The sequence below is a fragment of the Momordica charantia genome (genome assembly GCF_013281855.1).
Source record: "Momordica charantia cultivar OHB3-1 chromosome 3 unlocalized genomic scaffold, Mcharantia_2.0 BLBB01000003.1, whole genome shotgun sequence".
Taxonomy (NCBI): domain Eukaryota; kingdom Viridiplantae; phylum Streptophyta; class Magnoliopsida; order Cucurbitales; family Cucurbitaceae; genus Momordica; species Momordica charantia.
In genome coordinates, this window is record NW_028275161.1 from 2133796 (window position 1) to 2157371 (window position 23576).

At 35.4% G+C, this 23576-nt stretch overlaps 2 pseudogenes across 4 annotated transcripts; one reads left to right on the top strand and one right to left on the bottom strand.

Moving 5' to 3' along the window:
• Positions 1 to 18371: 18371 nt before the first annotated feature.
• LOC111024513 (copper transporter 1 pseudogene) lies at positions 18372 to 21809 on the top strand (annotated as a pseudogene). Of its 4 annotated transcripts, XR_015789602.1 has the most exons (3): positions 18372 to 18511; positions 19201 to 19312; positions 19404 to 21809. The product of XR_015789602.1 is annotated as a copper transporter 1 pseudogene, transcript variant X2 (transcript). The 4 variants fall into 4 exon arrangements; XR_015789601.1 differs by having other exon boundaries at positions 19201 to 21809; XR_015789603.1 differs by lacking the exon at positions 19201 to 19312 and having other exon boundaries at positions 18378 to 18511; positions 21192 to 21809.
• Positions 21810 to 22571: 762 nt separating this feature from the next.
• On the bottom strand, positions 22572 to 23243 carry LOC148212151 (secreted RxLR effector protein 161 pseudogene; annotated as a pseudogene).
• Positions 23244 to 23576: the final 333 nt, after the last annotated feature.

Genomic DNA, 23576 nt, shown 5'->3' on the forward strand with positions numbered 1-23576 from the left:
GGTTCGTCTTGCAAGAGGATTGTCCCCAAGCTCTTACGCCTAACGCCACTATGGCAGTACGCAATGTTTATGACAGATGGATCAAGGCTAATGACAAGGCCAAGGTCTACATCTTGGCGAGCATATCTAATGTGCTTGATAAGAAGCACGAGGACACGGTCACTGCTAAGGAGATCATGGACTCGCTGCAGAGCATGTTTGGACAACCATCCTCACAGGCTCGACATGAAGCCCTTAAGTTCATTTACAACTCCCGCATGAAGGAGGGCTCCTCAGTGCGAGAACACGTTCTCAACCTGATGGTTCACTTCAACGTGGCAGAGTCGAACGGGGCTGTCATAGACGAGCAGAGTCAGATCAGCTTAATTATAGAATCTCTTACGAAGAGTTTCCTGCCATTCCGCAACAATGCGGTTATGAATAAGCTGGAGTACACTCTTACCACGCTCTTAAATGAGCTACAGACTTACCAGTCTCTTATGAAAAGTAAGGGATAGGAAGGGGAGGCAAACATTGCCACCTTGAAAAAGTTCCACCGAGGTTCGTCCTTTTGAGCCAAGTCTGTGACATCCTTTTCTAGAAGTAAGACTTTCAAGAAGAAGAAGACCACTGGTAAGGGGCCTATACCTGACCCCACTACTACCACTGCCAAGAAAGGCAAGGCCAAGGTTGCAGAGAAAGGAAAGTGTTTTCACTGCAATATGGACGGGCATTGGAAGTGCAACTGCCCAAAATACTTGGCCGAAAAGAAGAAAGCCAATGAAGGTAAATATGATTTACTTGTTTTGAAAACATGTTTAGTGGAGAAAGATGACTCCACCTGGATATTGGATTCAGGAGCCATTAATCACGTTTGTTCTTCATTTCAGGGAATTAGTTCCTGGAGGCAGCTTGACGCCAGAAAGATGACTCTCAAGGTTGGAACGGGAGAGGCCGTCTCAACTGTGGCGGTAGGGGAGCTCAAGTTGTTTACAAACAAGAATATGTATATATTATTAGATAATGTGTATGTAGTTCCAAAAATTAAAAGGAACTTAATTTCAGTTTCTTGTTTGTTAGAACATTTATATTTCATTTCTTTTAATTTAAATGAAGCGTTCATTTCAAGAGATGGTGTCAATATTTGTTCTTCTTTGCTTGAAAACAACTTGTATGTGTTAAGACCAACCATAACTAAAGCAGTTTTAAATACCGAGTTGTTTAAAAATGCTAAAACTCAAAATAAAAGGCAAAAAGTTTCTTACAAACAAAATACCTATCTTTGGTACTTAAGATTAGGTCACATTAATCTCAATAGAATTAAGAGGTTGGTTAAGAATGGCATTCTAAGTGAGTTAGAAGACGATTCTTTACCACCATGTAAGTCTTGTCTTGAAGGCAAGATGACTAAAAGACTTTTTACTGGAAAAGTTTATAGAGCCAAAGAGCCCTTAGAACTTATATATTCAGAACTTTGTGGTCCGATGAATGTTAAAGCTCGAGGAGGGTATGAATACTTCATCTCTTTTATAGATGATTATTCAAGATATGGATATTTATACCTAATGCAACATAAGTCTGAAGCCCTTGAAAAGTTCAAGGATTACAAGACCAAAGTTGAAAATCAATTAGGTAAAACCATTAAAAAACTTCGATCCGATCAGGGTGGAGAGTATATGGACTTGAGATTTCAAGACTATATGATAGAACATAGAATCACGTCCCAACTCTCAGCCCCTGGTACACCTCAACAAAATGGTGTATCAAAAAGGAGAAACAGAACCTTGTTGGACATGGTTCGATCAATGATGAGCTACGCTCAGTTGCCTAACTCGTTTTGGGGTTACGCAGTGGAGACTGCGGTTTACATTTTGAATGAGTTCCATCAAAAAGTGTTTCTAAAACACCCTTTGAGCTGTGGAAGGGTCGTAAAGCTAGTTTACGTCACTTCCGTTTTTGGGGATGCCCGACACACGTGCTCACAACTAACCCAAAGAAACTGGAACCTCGTTTAAAAGTATGCCTATCCGTAGGTTACCCTAAAGAGACGAGAGGTGGTCTATTCTTCGATCCTCAAGAAAATAGAGTGTTTGTATCGACAAATGTCATTTTCTCGGAAGAAAACCACATTCGAGATCATAAACCACAGAGTAAGGTAGTGATTAACGAGATTTTCGAAGAAGCTACAAACACGTCAACAAGAGTTGTTGATCAAATTGGCACTACAACAAGAGTTGTTGATGAAGCCAATACATCACGTCAGTCACATCCACCTAAAGAATTGAGGGTGCCTCGACTTAGTATGAGGGTTGTGTCACAACCTGACCGCTACGTGGGTTTAACCGAAACCCAAGTTGTCATACCTGATGACGGCGTTGAGGATCCATTGACCTACAAAAAGGCAATGGAAGATACTGACAAGGACAAATGGGTCAAAGCCATGAACCTGGAAATAGAGTCGATGTACTTCAACTCTGTTTGGGAACTTATAGATCAACCTAACGGGGTAAACTCCATAAGGTGCAAATGGATCTATAAGCGAAAACGAGACGCCGAAAGAAAGGTACAGACCTATAAGATGAGACTTGTGGCAAAAGGCTATACACAAAGAGAAGGGGTGGACTATGAAGAAACCTTCTCCCCTGTAGCTATGCTTAAGTCCATCATAATACTTTTGTCTTTTGCCATATATTATGACTATGAGATATGGCAAATGGACGTCAAGACTACCTTTTTGAATGGCAATGTTGAAGAAAGTATTTATATATCTCAACCCGAAGGGTTCATAGTACAAGGTCAAGAGCAAAAGGTTTGCAAGCTTAAACGATCCATATATGGACTAAAACAAGCATCTCGATCCTGGAACATAAAGTTTGATACTGCGATCAAATCTTATGGTTTTGACCAAAACGTTGATGAGTCTTGTGTATATAAGAAGATCGTCAACAACACTGTAGCCTTCTTAATGTTGTATGTGGATAATATTCTACTCATTAGGAATGATGTAGGATGCCTCACTGACATAAAGAACTGGCTAGCTACTGAGTTCCAAATGAAGGATTTGGGAGAAGCTCAGTATGTTCTTGGCATCCAAATTCTAAGGGATTGCAAGAACAAAACGTTAGCCCTGTCTCAAGCAACTTATATCGACAAGATGCTTATTCGATATTCGATGTAGAATTCTAAGAAAGGCTTATTGCCCTTCAGGCATGAAATTCATCTGTCTAAGGAATAATGTCCTAAGACACCTCAAGAAATTGAGGATATGAGACGTATATCCTATGCTTCGGTAGTGGGCAGTCTGATGTACGCTATGTTGTGCACTAGGCCTGACATTTGTTATGCAGTAGGGATGGTCAGTAGGTATCAATTCAACCTAGGATATGATCACCGGACTGCTGTTAAGGGAATCCTCAAGTATCTAAGGAGAATGAGGGACTACAAGCTCGTGTATGGCGCTAAGGATTTGATCCTTACAGGATATACTGACTCTGACTTCCAAACAGACAAGGATTCAAGGAAATCCACGTCGGGGTCAGTATTCACTCTTAACGGAGGAGCGGTAGTTTAGCAAAGCATCAAACAAGGATGCATCGCTGACTCCACCATGGAGACTGAGTATGTTGCAACTTGTGAAGTAGCAAAAGAGGCGGTTTGACTTAGAAAGTTCTTGACAGATTTGGAAGTCGTTCCAAACATGAACTTGCCCATCACATTTTATTATGATAACAGTGGTGCTATGGCAAATTTTAAAGAACCTCGAAGCCACAAAAGAGGCAAATACATTGAAAGGAAGTATCACCTTATACTGGAGATTGTGCAACAAGGAGATGTGATTGTCACAAAGATCGCTTCAGAGCACAATATTGCTGATCTTTTGACGAAGGCACTCACGACTAAAGTGTTTGAGGGCCATCTAGAAAGTCTAGGTCTACGAGCTTTGTACAATTAGTCTACACCTCTTCTGACTTTCTGTTTTCCAACAGCAATTACACATTCCCCCTCCGTCCTTCAGAGGTGGAAGAAAGGTATATATATAGTTTAATCGTAGTAGGGCCCCAAAACGCTAAAAAGGTGGGGGAACGGGCAAGTGGGAGAAATGTAATAGGTATAGTGTATGTCATAGTTTATTGTATTTTCCCTTTTCTTTATGATAATGTACATCCCACTCGAGTTTAGTTCAAGTGGGAGTTTGTTGGGTGTGTTGCCCTAAACTCGTAATTTGTATTTATGTAAAAACAAATGTATATTAAATAAATTTCTTGTTGAATTCATAGGTATATATATTTGATATACTAGGTATATATTTGATATACCCAAATCCAATAAACTTAACATCCAAGGTTGTTATCATGTAACCGGGACAGTATATATACTGGGTATATATTTGCTATACTAGGTATATATTTGATATACCCCTGATATAAGAGTGGATAATGTCCCGTGAATAACTTAAATGGTCTATAGTATATGGATAAGACTGGGTACCTTATCCTGGCAACACTATGGATACAACCCACTTTGTAAATGTTACAGACGACTCGATCCAGGTCGTTCATGTGGAGACATGCAAGTGGTGGTATCCTATACAATGAGTTTGTATAAGACCAGACCGCAAAATAGCAAATCTTTAGACGTAATACCGTTAACTAACAGATTGCTATTTCTTAGGATGACCAGACAACTCATTCTCAATCCTGAGTGAGTTAGAGACTCCTGCTCGTGAGGGCTCGTCCTTTGATCTATATAGGTGAGAGTGGCCCGAAATGCCGACTCAATATTCCTACCATTTTAGGGACGAGACCAAATGGGGAGCTGGGAACATGACTTCACAAGATGGAATTCACTCATCCCCGACTTTAGGGAGTAGATGAGTGTTCTCTTAAATGCTGACTTTGGGATTTGAACAAGGGGCCCTACCCTCTCACTCGCCCGAGAGGGACTTCCGGTTATTGGTCGGACCATAATCGGGTTGTTCATTAGAGGAGCAATGGTATTTAAGGAGCAAGATGTAACACAGGGGTAAAACGGTAATTTGACCCATCTGTGGTTACGAACACTTGCGAAGGATTAACCTGTCATTAATAGTCGTACATCCATGGACACGAAAACATTCTGCAGTGAGAAGAGTGCAACTACGGGTCTTTAGTATAGTGACCCGTAGTTAACGAATGTTGATTAACTCGGTCAATGAATTTGATCGATTAATCTCATATCGTTGGAGCTTCTGATCTGTACATCCATTAGGTCCCCTTGCTAGCTCATAACGGGTAAACGGGGATCAAGAATTATGAAATAATTTGAAATGTTCAAATTATGTAAGAGAATATATCTAATGTATATTGATACATTATAATTATATATTAATTTTGAATAGAGATTCACAATTAATACTATATATTATGAGAGAAATATTTAAGTAGGATTCAAATAATTTATATGAATTGGATTCATATTAAAACTATAAATTATACAAGAGAGAGTTGTTTGAATATTCAAACATATAGTTTTATTTAATTAATGTTTGAATTTGATTAATTATTAATTAGATTAATAATTAATTAAATTAATTAAATATTAATTAATTTGTTAATTTAATTAATTGATTTTAATTAATAAAATAAAATAAATCAAACACCACCTCTCCCTCAAAAAATGTAGGGGAATGGTGATGTGGTGATGTGGGTAGTTATCCCACATCACCTTATTTGGTGAAAAGCATAACGATTTTGTTGTCTCTCAAGAGAAAAACACCTCTGCTATTGCTCTCACAAGCAAAGATCTCAGTACCCAAAGGATAGCACGGAAGACCATTTGGTGGTGTTCGTCAGGAAATCATTGAAGAACAGTTCTTCAAATGTAAGTTTTCCCTGTATTTATTATTCTTGCACATTTGATTTTCTTTCTCAAAATTCATAAACAATGATTCGATTCCGCTCCGGGATTCACATCCCATCATTTTCATCATTAGGGATAGGCACTAGGCACTCTGCTTTGGAAAATTCTATACAAAACGTTAATTTTCATCATAAAGCATCTCTAAATGTTATAAAAATGTGATATATGTGTGTATAACCAAAGGTAAAACAGAATGCATGATTTTGGCAATCAAAAGAAGCTTAAAAGCATTGTTTATAAGCATAAAGTAACCGAAAATAACATAATCTAACTAATTTTTACCCTTGTTATAGTATTTTATAGACACAGGCAAGTTTTAATAGCAATTAGTATAGCTTTAAAAAAACCCAATAAAAATCAATAACTTTTCATAACATTGGCTACCACGACGCATGAAAAAAAATGTTATGGATGCTTTTGAAGGGGATGTGAATCCCGAAGCGGAAGCAGTAGAACGCATTCTTGAATTTCTTTTGAAATTTAAAACACATAAAAAAAATAAACCAGAGAAGAATGTTAGATTTTACCTTCGAAGACTCTTCTTCGTGTAATTTCAATGAGACAACACACTTGATCTTCTTCGCTAAGTCTGTCGGTCGAGAATCTGATTGTGGAATCCAATTGCAAGGGATTGAGAGAGTAAGAGGGTTGAGAGATTTTTTTAGTCTTCCTTTAGGGTTTAGCTTATCCTTATATTAAAGGAGAGAAAATCTTAATACAATCAGGATATCTTATTTTTTGATATAGGATATCATTCTCCTAAATTTGGGGAAAATCCCAATACCATCAAGATATCTTCTTATTTTTATTTAATAATAAACAAATTAATTAAATCAATTAACAATTAATTAATTTAATTATTAATTATTAATCTAATTAATAATTAATTTATTTAATTATTAATTATCAATCTAATTAATAATTATTTAATTTAATTCAAATGTTAATTAAATAAATAAATAATTAACTATTAATTATTTAACTTTTAATTAAATATCACATCTTTAATTTAAAATATCACATATTCAATTTAAAACTATATATTTGAATCATATTCAAATGCATCTTTCTTATATAACCTATAGTTTTAATTATTTGTATTAATTATTTGTATCTTATTCAAATATTTCTCTCATAGTTTAATTATTGGGAGGTTTTTCCTCCCAATTTTCCACCATTTGGAGGTTTTTCCACCCAATTTTCCATTTCTGTTTTTTTCTTCTTTTTTTTGTTTTCTTTTATTTTATTTTAATTTAAAAATTTTAATTAAATCTAATTTAATTAATTACAAAAAGAATTATTCATTTAATTAAATTAAAACTAATTTAATTTAACCAAATTAACAAATCCAATTAATTTAATTAAATCATATTTAATTAAATTAAACTTAAATTAATCAACCATATTAGAATCAAATTCTAATATCCATTTCTCTCATAATTTTGAATCCAATTCAAAATTAACTTTATATTATAATGTATCAACATACATTATGTTAATTACATCTCATACAAGTAACTTTGATTTCCGTTAACAAATTTGAACAATCCAAATTTTTTTCACGACTAAATGTTCTTAACCATCTTTTACGAACTAGCTAGGGGACCTAATGGACCTACAGATCAGAAGTTCCAACGATACGAGATTAATTGATTAAACTCATTAACCATATTAATCAACATTCGTTAACTGTCGGTCACTCCACTAAAGACCCACAGCTTTACTCTTCTCACTGTAGAATATTTTTCGTCCATGAATTTTGACCATTAACGGCAAGTCAATCCTTCACGAGTATTCGTAACCACAGTTGGGTCAAATTACCGTTTTACCTCTATGTTACATCTTGGATCTTAAGTACAGTTGATCCTCTAATGAACAACCCAGTTATGGTCCGACCAATAACCGGAAGTCCCTCTCGGGCCAGTGAGAGGGTGGGACCCCTTGTTCAAGTCTCGGAGTCAGCTTTTAAGAGAACACTCATCTACTTACCTTAAAGTCGGGAATGAGTGAATTCCATCTTGTGTAGTTATGTTCCCAATTCCCCACTCGGTCTCATCCTCAAAATGGCAGGAATATTGAGTCGGCGAATCGGGCCACTCTCACTCATACAAATCGAAGGATGAGCCCTAATGGGCAGGAGTCCATAACCCACTCAGGATTGAGATCGAGTTACCTGGTCATCCTATTGAAATATTAATCTATTAGCTAACAGTGTTACAGCTATAGAATAATTATTTCGCGGTCTGGTCTTATACAAACTCATTGTATAGGATACCCCACTTATATATCTCCACATGAACGACTTGGATCAAATTATTTGTAACTATTACAAAGTGGACTGTATCGATAGTGTTACCAGGATAAGGTACCCAACACTATCTATATACTATAGACCCTTTAGGTTACTACTGGAACATTATCCACCTATATATCGAATATATATTGTATATAAATACATTGTATATCAAATATATATGATGTGTATTAAATATATACTATATATCTGTTATATACTATTCAAGTTACATGACATAACCTCGGATGTTAGTTTATTGGATTTGGGTTAATGCAATTCTAAGAGAAACATCAATAACAACTTTATTGAATAAATAATTATTTTATGTTTACAAACCACGAGTTCAGGGCATAAAACCTAACAAACTCCCACTTAAACTAAACTCTAGTGGAGTTTACAGAATCTAAAAGAAACAGTGGGTTGTATAATAAAGTACAAATACAATAAACTAGGGCATATGCTACATCCTTTAGAAGTCGCCCACTTGCCCTAGACTATATTGTACATATCTCGTAGGTCTAGACTTTCTAGATGACCCTCGAACACTTTAGTCGTAAGGGTCTTTGTAAATGGATCAGCAATTTGCCACAGCACCACTGTTATCACTATAAAGTGTGATGGACAAAGTCGTGTTTGGAACAACTTCCAAATCAGTTAAGAACTTTCTAAGCGACACCGCCTTTTTTACTGCTTCACAAGTGGCAACATATTCAGCCTCCATTGTGGGGTCTGCGATGCATCCTTGTTTGATGCTCAGCCATACTACATCTCCTCCATTAAGAGTGAACACTAATCCTGAAGTGGATTTCGTTGAATCCTTTGATGGGATGTGAATCTCGCAGTGGAAACGATGATCTTCGTTCATGAATTTTAGAAGAACAAAACCCATGATGCAAAGTGTGAAATACAGGGGAAAAAGTTTTCCCTTACCTTTGAAGAACTCTTATTCAACGATTCAATCTCTCGAACACCACCAAATGATCTTCCATGCTATCATCTGGATACGAGATCGCGCTTGTGGGAGCTTTTGTTTGAAACAAGTAAGAGAATTGAGAAGAGATTTTGATTGAGAGGAATGCTGGAGAGTATTGTTATATTCTTTGCTTAGCAGAACCTTTCTGCAAAAGCATAACAAAAACTTGTGATGTGGGGAGTTACCCCACGTCACTTAACTCCGCACTCCCCTGCATTTTTGCAGGGGAGTTATTAATTATAATTATATTAATATTATTAATAAATAATAATATTTAATATATATATATATATATATATATATATATAAATCAAATAAATAATTAACCCTTATTTATTTATTGCAAAAATAGAATCATATTCTATGGCATTTCTCTCATGTAACCTATAGTTGTAATGTACATCTTGTGCACATTATTTTTAACCTATAGTTTTAATATGAATCATATTCATATTAATTTTATTTTATTTGAATCTCATTCAAATAATTTCTCTCATAATATATAGTTTCAATTAGAATTAACTATATATTATAATGTATCACTATACATATAATCCCTTGAGCAATTTGAACATTTCAAAATTTTCCAAAAACTCGTTTTACCCGTTATGAATTAGCAAGGGGATCTAATGGACCTACAGATCAGAAGCTCCAACGATACGAGATTAATCAGTCAAACTCATTGACCGAGTTAATCAACATTTGTTAACTATGGGTCACTCCACTAAAGACTCGCAGTTGCACTCTTCTCACTGCATAATGTTTTCGTGTCCATGGATATATGACCATTAATGACAAGTCAATCTTTCACGAGTGCTCGTAACTCAAGCTGAGTCAAATTACCATTTTACCCCTAAGTTACATCTTACTCCTTAAATACCACTACTCCTCTAATGAACAACTCGGTTAAGGTCCGACCAATAACCGGAAGTCCCTCTCGAGCCAGTGAGAGGGTGGAGCCCGTTTTTCAAGTCCCAGAGTCAGCATTTAAGAGAACACTCATCTACTCCCTAAAGTCGGGGAGGAATGAATTTCATGTTGTGCAATTATGTTCCAAGCTGCCCACTCAGTCTCGTCCCCAAAATGGTAGGAATATTGAGTCCGCGTTTCGGGCCACTTTCACCTATACAGATCAAAGGACGAGCCTTCATGGGTAAGAGTCCATAACTCACTCCGGATTGAGAATGAGTTGCCTGGTCATCCTAAGAAATAGCAATCTGTTAGTTAACGGTGTTACATCTAAAGATTGACTATTTTGCTGTCCGAATGTCTCCACACGAACAGGATGCACCCACTCGCATGTCTCCACACGAACATCCTGGATCGAGTCGTCTGTAACATTTACAAAAAGAGCCATATCCATAGTGTTACCAGGATAAGGTATCCAACCTTATCCATATACTATAGATTCTTTAGGTTATTCATGGAACATTATCCACTTGTATATTAGGGGTTATCAAATATATACCTAGTATATTATGGGTATATCAAATATATACCCAGTATATCAAATATATACCTAATAGATAGACTGTCCTGGTTACATGATAATAACCTTGGATGTTTAGTTTATTGGATTGTGGACAATGTAATGCTATGAATTCAACAACAAATTGATTGAATAAAACTATATTGAATATACATTTGTTTTTACATAAATACGAAACTACGAGTTTAAGACAACACACCCAACATCCTTATCACTTTGGAAGTCAGAGTCAGTGTTTCTTGTAAAGATCAAATCCTTACACAAGCATATAGTTTTTCGTTCTCCTAAGATACTTGAGGATTCCCTTAACGACAGTCCAGTGATCATATCCTGGATTAGATTGATACCTACTGACAATCCCTACTGCATAGCAAATGTCAGGCCTAGTACACAATATGACATTCATCAAGCTATCCACTGCTGAAGCATAGGGAATGTGTCTCATATCCTCAACTTCTTGAGGTGCCTTAGGACATTGTTCATTAGACACAGAGATTCCGTGCCTGAAAGGTAGTAAACCTTTCTTTGAATTCTGCATCGAATATCTGACAAGCATTTTGTCGATATAAGTTGCCTGAGACATGGCTAACGTTTTGTTCTTTCGATTCCTTATGATTTGAATCCCCATAACAAACTGAGCATCTCCTAAATCTTTCATTTAGAATTCAGTTGCTAGCCACTTCTTAATGTCAGTTAGGAAACCTACATCATTCCCAATGAGTAGGATATCATCCACATAGAACACCAAGAAAGCTACATTATTGTTGATGATCTTCTTGTATACACAAGGCTCATCAACATTTTGGTCAAAACAATAAGACTTGATTGCAAGATCGAATCTTATATTCCAAGATCGAGATGCTTGTTTTAATCCATAACGGAATGTTTTAAGCTTGCAAACCTTTTTCTCTTGACCTTGCTTAATAAACCATTCTAGTTGAAACATATAAATACACTCTTCAAGATTGTCATTCAGAAAAGCAATCTTGGCATCCATTTGCCAAATTTAATAGTCATAAAACGTGGCAATAGACAAAACTATTCTTATAGACTTTAGCATGGCAACCGGGGAGAAGGTTTCCTCATAGTCCACCCTTCCCTTTGGATGTAATCCTTTGAATATGTAAATAAAAAACTTATCTTGTAGACCAATGCGAACCAAAAGAAATTGAACCGAAATATCCTTAACCATTTAAAATATGACATTAGAGGCCCAAGTTCATATATATATTAATTGATCAACAATTAAAAAAAGAAAACCTCCATATATGACGCCAACGTCGTCTTCATTGTCGCTTATGGAGGTCTCCAATTTTCACAACTCTCATTACTTTCATTTTCTTTCATCATTATCAATCACTTGCACCACCTGTTTTTGCCCAGCCACAAAATTTTGAAGGAATTTAGGGTGACTCGAACATGAGTTTTGTGCAAAATAAAAGAATATATGGGTTTCTTTCATTTTATAGGTGGTTTGCAATCACACCTATACGTGAACGGATGCATCATCGCTTTATTGAATAGTCGCATGGTTAATTTAACTCATCAGACATCTTCGAATAGTCGTGTCCCGTAGGAGTTTCAGGGGTAAAATGGATATGTATTAAAAAGTGGGGGGCAAAAATGGAAGGCAAAGATTCTCTTCCATAGCCTCATTTAAATATAGTACATATTAACTAATTCAACCCCTAGGTTGGTTCTCAGGTAAAGGTGTTCCATAAACGGTCAGTTTAAATACCTCAACCTAGACAAAATCTTTCCAAAACAGGGTTCCTTTATAGACAATATTTTATAATTAAGGTTTTTTTTTTAAGAAAAAACTCTAATCTTATTAGGAAAAAGAAATTAATTTAAGGTTCAATTAATTAACTTTAAAACTCTTTTTAAAACAAATTAATTAACCCTAAACATGCAATACTAAGCTTTAAACATACATATAACAATTATACATATAAGCATATTAAATTAATATAATCATGATTATATTAATTTAATATAAGAAAAATGGAAAAGAAAAAAATTAAAAAAAACACGGTTGCTATTACTTGAACTCAAGACATCTGCTACATAAGGGTAACACTATATTTTTATTGTGACATTTTATGCAATCCGTGCATATTTGGGCTAGCGTTTCAACGTGATTTTTTTTTCAGATTTTCGAACTCAGCCTTGGACCTTCTCCTTCAACATCGAAAATGCTGCTAAATCATGGTAAAAAACCTCTAAATTCATCCAATAGGAACGACACGAATTTACATAATGATTTAAAGCATTAAATGCCAAAAAACACCGGGCCCTTTACATCGATCAAATCAAATGAATTTGTAAATCTAAATGTCAAAACCAACAAACATCCAATTGCAAAACCCATAAACCTTAAACATCAAAATGTAGAAGAAAACCCACCATATTCAGTGCAAAATTTCAACAAAAAATTCAAAACGAAAAACCACGCTCTAATACCAATTGAAGGTGATGTGAATCCTGGAGCGGAAGTAGTAGAACGCGTTCTTGAATTCTTTTCAAATTTAAAACACAAAAAACAAAAATAAAACAGGAAAGAATGTTGGATTTTACCTTTAAAGATTCTTCTTCGTGTAATCCTAATGAGACAACACCACTTGATCTTCCTTGCTAAGTCTCTCGGTCGAGAATCCAGATTGTGGGATCCAAAGAACCTCTCGGTTGCACAACCCACTCTATCAGTGACGTTGTTTTTCGTTCAATGGGAGTGGTAGCGTGGAAGATCCAACGTCGGCAGCACGAATCTCGACGGTGTGACGGCAGCGGCTTCTAGCGGCATCCAGCAACAGATGGCTGAGATGAGCGATTGACAACGACGGACGACGAGTGCGACGACTGCAACACCTCAACACTCTCCCTCTCTCCTTTTGTGGCTCTGTCTTCTCTATTCTTTTGTTTTCTATCTTAAGGGTTTAGAACAAAAGATAAGGATGTATTTATATGAGAATTTACAATAGGTGTCCCTATTCATCATTCGATTTTGAAAAATGGCCAAATAATATTTGATAATTAAAAATATCCATTAGTATTTTTCTAACTATTTTGCAGGTTTGATTTTGACACTTCTACTCTTTCTTATTTGGTTATTATTTTTAAAATAAAATATCCTAACTTCCATTATCTTTCTTATATTCTATTCCTCCTTAATTCTAGTTTTTTTTTCTAACCACTATTGCTTGATATATACGTGGAGACAAAACTTACCAGGAGACATCATACCGAAAAAGATCATGGAGAGATGATCGGAGCGGGGGGAGAGGGGAGAAATGGAGATAGTATAAATCCAGCAAGGAAGAAAGAAGATCTTGTTAGGTGAGGGAACAACAGTGGGGCAATGCGGTGGGTGATAGAGCTTGTTGCAAGTTGGGCGGTGGGTGGCGGAGGAGACTGAGACCTATATGTTGAGTTTCTACAGATTGTGTAAGTAGAGTGCTTTATATATATATTTTTTTTGTATTAGTTGTTCATAGAAATACACCTTATTTCTTACATTATATGTTCACCTTATTTGTACCTCTGTTCACCGTATTTGTTTGTTCCTCTATTCATCGTATTTGTTTGTTCCTCTGTTCCCCGTATTTGTTTATGTTCACCATATTTGTTCCTCTATTCGACGTATTTGTCATTTGTTCCTCTGTTCGTCGTGTTCATCTATTTGTTTTGGGTCTTAGTATTTCTGTTTCTAACTACATTATTTTGGGTCTTAGTATTTGTGTTTCTAATTAAATTTTGTTTATTGACGTTTATTATATATTATTTAAGATTTTTTGTATCATTTTCGATAATAATTTTATTGTTTAATGAATATATATATATATATATATATATATATATTTTAGATTTGTTAGTATAATTCTCCTAAAATTTATTGGGAAAATATTTGAATTAGGTAAGATTTTAAAAATATTTGAATTATCCTATAAAGTTGGTAGAGAAAAATATAGGTAGGATTCTCCTTTGATTTCGAAAAAAATGTCAACTAGAAAAAAAGTATTCCAGGGTTTAAAAGAAGAAAAAGAACGTACCCAACGTTATGATTACGAACAGACTGCCCTATTCGGCAGAGAATCACGGGTCTTTCAGAGCAAGGTTCTTTAGACTATTGTTCTCATCAAATATACCGAACTTAAGTGAAGCAAGGATTGTGGCCACTCTCTGGGGATGCATGATGAGGAGAATCTGCCAAAGTTCTTATGCTAGGATGGAGGTCACCCCAAGATGGGTAAACCTTGACTATAATAATCTAGTTGGGTTAATAAGAAATCCCAAAGGAAATGTTGAAGGAATTAAAGGGGAAAGAGTTAAAAAGGGAAAATAATATATTCATTTTAAAATCATTTTAGAGAGGATAATTTCGTAACTAAAAAGTTAATAGATATTTTCCTATTATTACGTTGGCCATTATTGAAAACTGTTTTGCCATCTTTTGACATTGCCTATTTTAAATGACTATATATGTTGTTATCCCTATTTATATGTTAGGATTAGAAAATTAAAAAATTGGTTGGTCTTACGAAAGATTTGGCCATTTAAAAATATTAAAAAAAACTCAACTAAACAAATATGGTGGTATTAAAAACAAAGTCTTAATAAACAAATATTAAAAATAAATTATTAAACAAAATATACTAACAATCGCCACCTTGATTTCATAATTTTATGAAACCAAAAGAAAGCCCACTGCCATAAACAACCAACACCTTCGGCCTATATCAAGCTGTAACATTCTCACACATAGGTTAAATGTATCACAAGGCAATGCCTTAGTAAATATATCAGCTGCATTTAAATCAGTTGATATCTTTTTAATAAAAACCAAATCATTATTGATAATATCTCTAATAAAGTGGTATCTAACATCAATATGTTTAGTTCTTTCGGGATGAGAATGATTTTTAGACAAGTGAATGACACTTTGACTATCACAAAATACAGTAACATTACCCACCATACCGGTTTAAAAGTTCCCTAACCAATCCCTATTTGGTGTGATATGGAAAGAATATCTTGAGTCTAGAATCCAAGTATCATCCTCATTAGGCTCACCCACCATAAGGATATGGTCATAATCTGCATACTCCTCACTAAGGTTGACTCCGTTATTATCTTCATTTCTCTTACCGTTTTGGTTTTGGTTACTATCACCATTTTTTCTAAAATTAGAACAAGACCTTCTCATATAGTCTTCTTTATTACAGTTATAACACCTCTTATTACTAGGCCCCTTAGACTTCGATCTATTTCTACTTCTCCTATTATGAGATTTCTTCTTATTTGATCTCTCATTAGCAAATAAAGACTCGTTGTTATTCTTTTTACTATTCTTTAATTCTAACTCTTTCATTTTAATAGCATTTATCATGATAGCATATGTCATATCATCTCTATCATACTTCATTGTAGACTTAATAGCATTATAACTATCAGACAAAGAATTTACCAGAATAATTGCACGATTGTAGTAGAAATTACTTACCGCAAGTATACGAGTCAAGTTGTAATAAAAATGGTATGTAAATACCAATATCGTCCACTGGATTAGGTTTATAGTCCATTCAAGTACCACCAATACTGATGCCCAATTTTATTTAGAGAAATAACAATGGTGTTTTAAACACAAATAATAAAGGACAAAGTGATTAATAAAGTCTAAGGAGATCATTTATGGAGAACGGGTCATAGGAAATTAACTTCACCAATTGAATTTACAAGCAGACAAATTAAACAAGTCAAGATTAAATATGCAATTAATCTATAGGTCAAGAAATCACAAATCATAATCGTCCCTCCCAAGCACAATTAATTCTCCTACCTTTTAAGAAACCAATATGCCTATCTAGTTTCATTAATAAGCAAGCCTTAAGTCTAATTCTTTTAACAACCTCAAAAGTAATTCTAAATTTTTCGATCTTAGAACTACCACAGTCATGCATTCAAGTTACAATCTAAATCACCTCACCCGAGCGTAAGATTTAGATTTAGCATCAATTAATCTGTGATTAAGAAATTAAAGGCATTAAGAAAATAACTGCAGAAATAGATTAAAAACAAATCAATTAAGGCAATAATTAATTAATCTAACTCATAGATCCAACTGCTACGTCAATCCTAAGAACAAGAAATTTAGCTACTCGTGTTCAATAAAATACAGTAAAATTCCAATGAGAAGTTCATAATCAAACTAAAAAAGTTAAGGGAAATGAGAGAAAATAAATCCATTGTGTCGATTGATCGTCCCAGACTTAATCTCCACAATCTGAAGCCTTGATAAACAGTTTCTTCACCCTCCAAGCTTAAGTTCCCGAACTGATCCTCTAAAATTCTCAAATCTCCCATTCAAAATTGTCCAAAAAGTCCATTTGGCGGTGGCTAAATGATGTTTTTATAATATCGCGACTTGAGCGTTGAGACGGTCAGGATAGAGTTGAGACACTCCGAATTTGTTTGCACGTACAACATCAGTGTTCGTAATGTTGCGACGCTGCCCTCTTGGGTGATATGGCTTGGCTACATCTTGATGGCGTTGAGATGCGTCTCAACACTGTCCCCTCGCGATCTTGGCTCCAACTAGCACTAAAGTGTCTTCTTTTCTTCCTTGGGCTATGATTTTTCTCTTACTTTGATCCAAATACGTCTCATTCTCTCTCAATTACTCATTCCTGCAAAATATGACTTATGTACGTAAATCTTTCATGAAAATTGATAAATAATTTCAATAAAACCTCATGAAATGTCGCTCACCTAGTACACTATCAATGATTTTCATCAGAAAAGGTTTCGCCAATATTCTCCATTTCATATATTATTTTATTAAATTCATCTAGGTTATCTTTCATGCTTTTATTAGTTTCCATTTTAAAATTAAAGAACCTAGATTTTATTAGAAATGAATGCTACTTGATATGTATATCTTCTAACCTTTCCAAAACTTACTTGTTGTGTCCTTACTACGCATTTGGCATATGATACTACTGCCAAGTGGAGTATGATCAAGCCACGTGCCACCCTATCCATTTCTTTAAGATCATCTTCGTCCTTGCTGACACTCGCTGGAATCTTCTTTGGATCCATAAGGACATAGTCGACTTTATGTTGTCTCAACACGACCATCATTTTGACTTTCTAGAGATCGAAGTATCATTTCCCATCAAAATGCTCCACTTCAAATTTAGTACCCATCCTACAAAAAATTAAGGATGGACAAGTATCTCGAATATTATTCTAACAAATTTCATAATATTGACAAGAATTTACGGAATAATTCATAATACTATAAGATTCAAAATAATATACCTTTTAGGCAATTTTAGGCAATAAAGAACGCATATTACACAATAAAGATAATACCAAGATGTAATACCAATTTTTATGATTTTATATGAATTACAGAATCATTTTCTCGTTAAACAGATTATTTGCAACCTAAAACAGAATCAATACACACTAAATTTAAGGTGTTTATGCACATAAACTTGCCAACGAAATTCCAACAATTATCTATTCTCTAAGATTTACAAACCCAACGGTTTACTCTTCAAGATTTTCTTTAGGGTCATTTTTGAATTAGTTTTATTACCATGCACACGTAATATATATTTTTAGTTTATGTTATCTTATAATTAATTAAATACTAAAATAAATTAATTACAATTTTAATAAAATAAATTGTTTTTTTTAGCAGAAACCGAAATAAAACTAAAAAAACAAAGCATCAGTATCTATTACATCATTAAGCCAATTGGGGAATCCATCTCTTCGCCTCTTTCCATCGCCATCTTCGGCTCTTCTCCCTTCTGATGTGGTTGATTTCAAGAACGTGATTCTCCTCCACCAACCAGCAAATCTCGGTTAGGTCGGTATCTTGATTCTTGATTAATCTAATTGCTTCCAGAGAATCTGATTCTAAATAGATAGGATTCATGGAAATTGAATGTAACCCTTTCCCAAATTGCCATTAGCTCAAGGGTTTTCACAGTCCTTTTGACTCTCGTTTCGCAGTATCCTGCAATTGGTTTCTGTGCTGTCGTTATCTTCGTCCCGCTTGATTAGAGTATGGTACTGAGTTTTAGCTTTTGAATCTTCAGTTTTGGACGAATCTGGACGCATTTGTGAACTTTCTGCTATGAATTTGTCTATGGAATATTGCAAATGTCCTACTTGCTTGGAGATTCACCCCTGAAAATTGCTGTTTCTGTGCTCCCAAATTTGTGAAGCTATTATCATGTTTTTTTATGAATCCTCTTCAGTGGTCCTTTCTAACAACGAGCTCCAATAGTCTTGGGACTCCCAGGTAGATCTGTTCAAAGCATAATACATTGAATAAGTAGGAATATAGTTGGCCCAAATGTTTCTCCTTACCTTGCAGTCCCATAGAAGATGTTCTATTGTCTCCTCCTTTTTCCTCATAAATTGCAGAGGAGATTAGTAGTTATTCTTTTTTTGCTAGTGTTTGTTTTAGTCGGAATAATATCATGATAGAGCTTCCAGCAACAAATTTTTGTTTCCAGAAAGTTTTCTAATTGTACTCCTTGTTTGATGTAGAGGTTGAGCTTGAATTATCTATCTCCATTCCCAGTCGGTAGGCATTTTTTGACACTGAAAATGCCCTTGTTGTCAAAGTTCCAAACCATCTCATCCTCTCGGCACTGTTTTGGTAATGGTATATTCAGAATAGTTTCACCATCCTGTTCAGTAAAGTGATCTCTAATTAGGCCTTCATTACATACCCCTCTCTCCCTTAATAGGAATGCAACATTGTAGTTACTTAAAGAGCTTCAACTTGGAAACGACGACTATTTCGTTCTCCTGGGAGCCACGAGTCACACGCTATCGTCACCGACGAGCCATTTCTAATTCTCCAACTGTTACCTTTATCAAAAAATTCCTTGCCACACATGATACTTTTCCACACATAGGATGAATTTTTACCTATCTCTGCTCTCATAAAATTACCAATACTTTTGTAATACTTTTCTTTTAGAATTCTGGCCAAAAGACTCTCGAGTTGTTTTGAGATTCCCCAACTCTGTTTACCCGATATGGCCTGGTTGAATATATTTATATCTATGAAACCCATGCCCCCTTGCTCTTTGATTATGCACATTTTCTTATAGCTTCTCCAGTGAATTTTCTTTTCTTTGTCATTGGAGCCCCACCAGAACTTCCCATTTAGAGAGTTAACTTCATTGCATGATCTTGTGGGGAGTTTAAAGCAACTCATAGTATGTGTCGAGATCGCTTGAGCCACTAAATGTAGTGTTTAAGAGAATTGAGAACCTAACAGACTCAACACAATTCATAATGAGGCTTCCTCCTCATACCGTAATTGATTCGCCACCAATTCCACACCAGGCCTATGATCTGAGGCTAACAATTGTAGGTTATGAACCTCAAAATAGGCACAAAGCTGATTCATCTCAGCTTTCATCAGAAAACGGTCTAGGCATTTCCAAATATATCCCCAGAAGAGCACAGTGATCAATCATATCCTTAAAAATGTTCATCTAAGAAAATCTTCGAATAGAACTTCCATTATTTTAGTACAACATGTGAGATGAGGATCCAACTCGTATCTTGATGTTTTAGTTTTCCTTTATAAAAAGAAATAATAATAATAATAATAATAATAATCACAACAATTACATGTGAAATATATATTTGTATACGGTTAACAAATTCAAGTTGATACGTTTGAATCGAACCTAATTTAAGAAAACTACAAATCACCATATGAATTTAATTTATTTGAACACAAACAAACTTCCAAGATTTCAGTTGACTTTATTAGGTTCATTTGAGTATCGTAACCTTACCTTTGTTTAAATCTTCTCTCTACTCCGATTCTAGTTTTGATAGATTTTTCATCCCTTTCGTTTCATTGTAATCCCACTTGGATTTAATGGTTAATGTTGTTTTTAAAATTAATATTTTAATTTCCTTTTAAGAAAGAAAATTAAAAATGTGGTTTCTCTTAATTTATTTTAAGGAATGATTAAAGTTGTTGCTCCTAAAAATATTATAGGTCAGCTGTCAAAACTAAGAAATAAGAAATAAAATATTATGGATTAACAACACTTTTGGTCGTTAGGCTTTTGCTCAACTTTATTTCTAACAATTTAGGTTAAGTTTCTTATCTATACAATATATATATATATTTTTATTACTGAGGAGTCACGACCCTTTGGTTTTTTAAGTATTTATGCCCCTATATTTGGTTTGTGACTTGAACCAAAGATCTCAAGAATATTTCTTGAAGTCCCAAATCATCAAAACTATTTCTTGGGTACCAAATATATTTAAAAATTACGAAAATTAAATTGTTATATGATAAAAACTTTACATTTAATTTTGATAAGATTTTTAGGGAATAAATTGTTACGAATTTCAAACCATGGGAATAAATCGTTATAAACTAAAAGTCGGGAACTAAATTATTACTGTAGGGACTAAATCGTTAGATGACTAAAATTATTTTTGACAAAATTAATAATTATATATCTATAAATAGTCATTTAAATTTTCAAGTAGTTCAGCGTTGAGTCGTAATACAAATTTTCAAGTAGTCCCAATCCCACGGCTGCAAACGCCCGGCCATGAACTCCGGCGACAACAACATGCCTGGCATGGCGGCGCCGCCACCCATGCACCACAAAATGATGATGCACATGAGCTTCTTTTGGGGAACGCACGCCGAGATTCTGTTCCGCCGCTGGCCCGGCGCTCGCGGCGGAGGAGCGTACGCCTTGGCCTTGGTCTTCGTCTTCACTCTCGCTTTCCTCATCGAGTGGCTCTCGCATTCCAGATTGATCAAGGAGGATTCGAGCGCCGCGGCGGCCGGTCTGATCCGGACTCTGTTACACACGGTTAGGATTGGATTGGGCTATTTAGTGATGCTCGCCGTCATGTCGTTCAATGTAGGAGTGTTTCTCGTGGCCGTCGGCGGCCATTGCCTTGGATTCTTCTTCTTTGGGAGTAGATTTTTCAAGCAATCCACCGCCGCGTCTGATCTTCCTCCTCTTAGTTGTTGATCTCGATGATATGAACGAAATTTATACGTGTAAATCTCTGCTATTGAATTATGAAATAATCTGATTCATATTCCATGAATCAGTGTGATGAAGTTTAATGTTATTCGGTCAGGTTGTTGCAGTGATGAATTTTGCCAATTTTGGCCTTCTAAAGTTGAGAAACTAAATTGTTTTCGGGTTTTTGCAGAAAATTAATTCGCTTGTAATTTTCTTCTCAGTTTTGTTTCTGTTGGATTATTGATTTTGTAGTTTTTGAGGATGAAGATATCTAGGTCACAAGAAATCCATGGAGAGAGAGAGCAATAAGATTAGAAAATAAAAACGAAAACAGCATGGAGAATGGAGATACTTTCGAGTTTGGATTTCACTCTCATTAAGCAGTTGATAGCTTAAAGGCTTGGGTACACAACTAACCCATAATACTAATGGCACAAATAGGTTAAGTTTAACACTTTTGTCTAAAAATTCCCGTTTAGGATGCCAAATCCCAATATTTTAGGACACAATACAGCAGCCCTATTTTTTTTCCATACCTTCACAATTGCCGTTTCAATTCGAATAGGACCTAGTCTTTTGCATTTTCTTGGAGTGATCTTCCAGAAGGGTGTCGCTCTCTCATAGCTGTCGTCATGGGTTTACAATTGGTCATCCCTCCAGCCGCAATGGTGTGGGGTGTCAGAGGTTGTCGCCTCGTGTCCAACTCGAAAGGGCTAAAGTTCGAAGCAGAGCTTTTTTGTTGGCTTATTGAGAGAGAAATGAGAAATGAGAAAGTGGGGAAGTGTAGGTTTCATTTAATGATGCTAACAACTTCCTAGAAACTAGGACTTTTCAAAAACTAAAAAGAATCAAAATTGCAATTTGAGTTAACTTACTTCCCCTCCTAACTCAAATACTACAAACACCCAACTTGCTCCTAAGAGTTTGAAAACGACCCACACTAAAGGACTTAGTGAAGATATCTGTTATTTGCTCCTCTGAGCTGCAATGCATCAACTGAACTTCTCCTTCCTTCTGAGTGGCTTGATTATCCACAAACACCTTCACACTCTCTCCTTGCTTTAGATGCAAGTCACGCATCAACTTCTTCAACCAAACAGCTTGGTTGACGGCTGCTGTTGCTACAATGAACTCAGATTCTGCAGTTGACTGAGCCGCTATATCTTGTTTTTTTGAACACCATGAGAAACACCCTGAGCCAAAAGTGAAACAATAGCCAGAGGTGCTCTTCATATCATCTAATGACCCAGCCCAATCACTATCTGAGTAACCCTGCAACTCAAAATTTTCAACTTTACTGTATTTGATCCCAAAAGATAGTGTGCCTTTAAGATATCTCAAAACCCTCTTTCCAGCAACCATATGATTCTTGCTTGCACAGTGAAGAAATCTAGATAAGACACTTACAGTGTACATGATGTCAGGCCTAGTGGATGTGAGATACATGAGACATCCAACTAGACTTCTGTACACATTCTCGTCTGCAGGTTCCTCTCCATCATCCTTCTGCAACTTCTCCTTCTGAATCATCGGAGTGTTCACACTCTTACACTCCTCCATATTGAACCTCTTCAATATCTCTCTCATGTATTTCTTCTAGCAGAGAAACACTTCATTTTGCCCTTGCTGAATCTCCATGCCAATGAAGTAATGAATCAGACCTAGATTGGTCATCTCGAACACCTTCATCATTTCTTGCTTGAACACCTCTATCTGATTATTATCACTTAATGTCACCAGCAAGTCATCTACATAATGAGATATAATCACAATAACAGTACCTGATTTCTTCACATAGAGTGTAGATTCACTTTGACTCTTCACAAAACCCAAGCTCAACAAGTGATCGTCCATCTTGCTGTACCATGCCCTAGGAGTTTGCTTCAACCCATA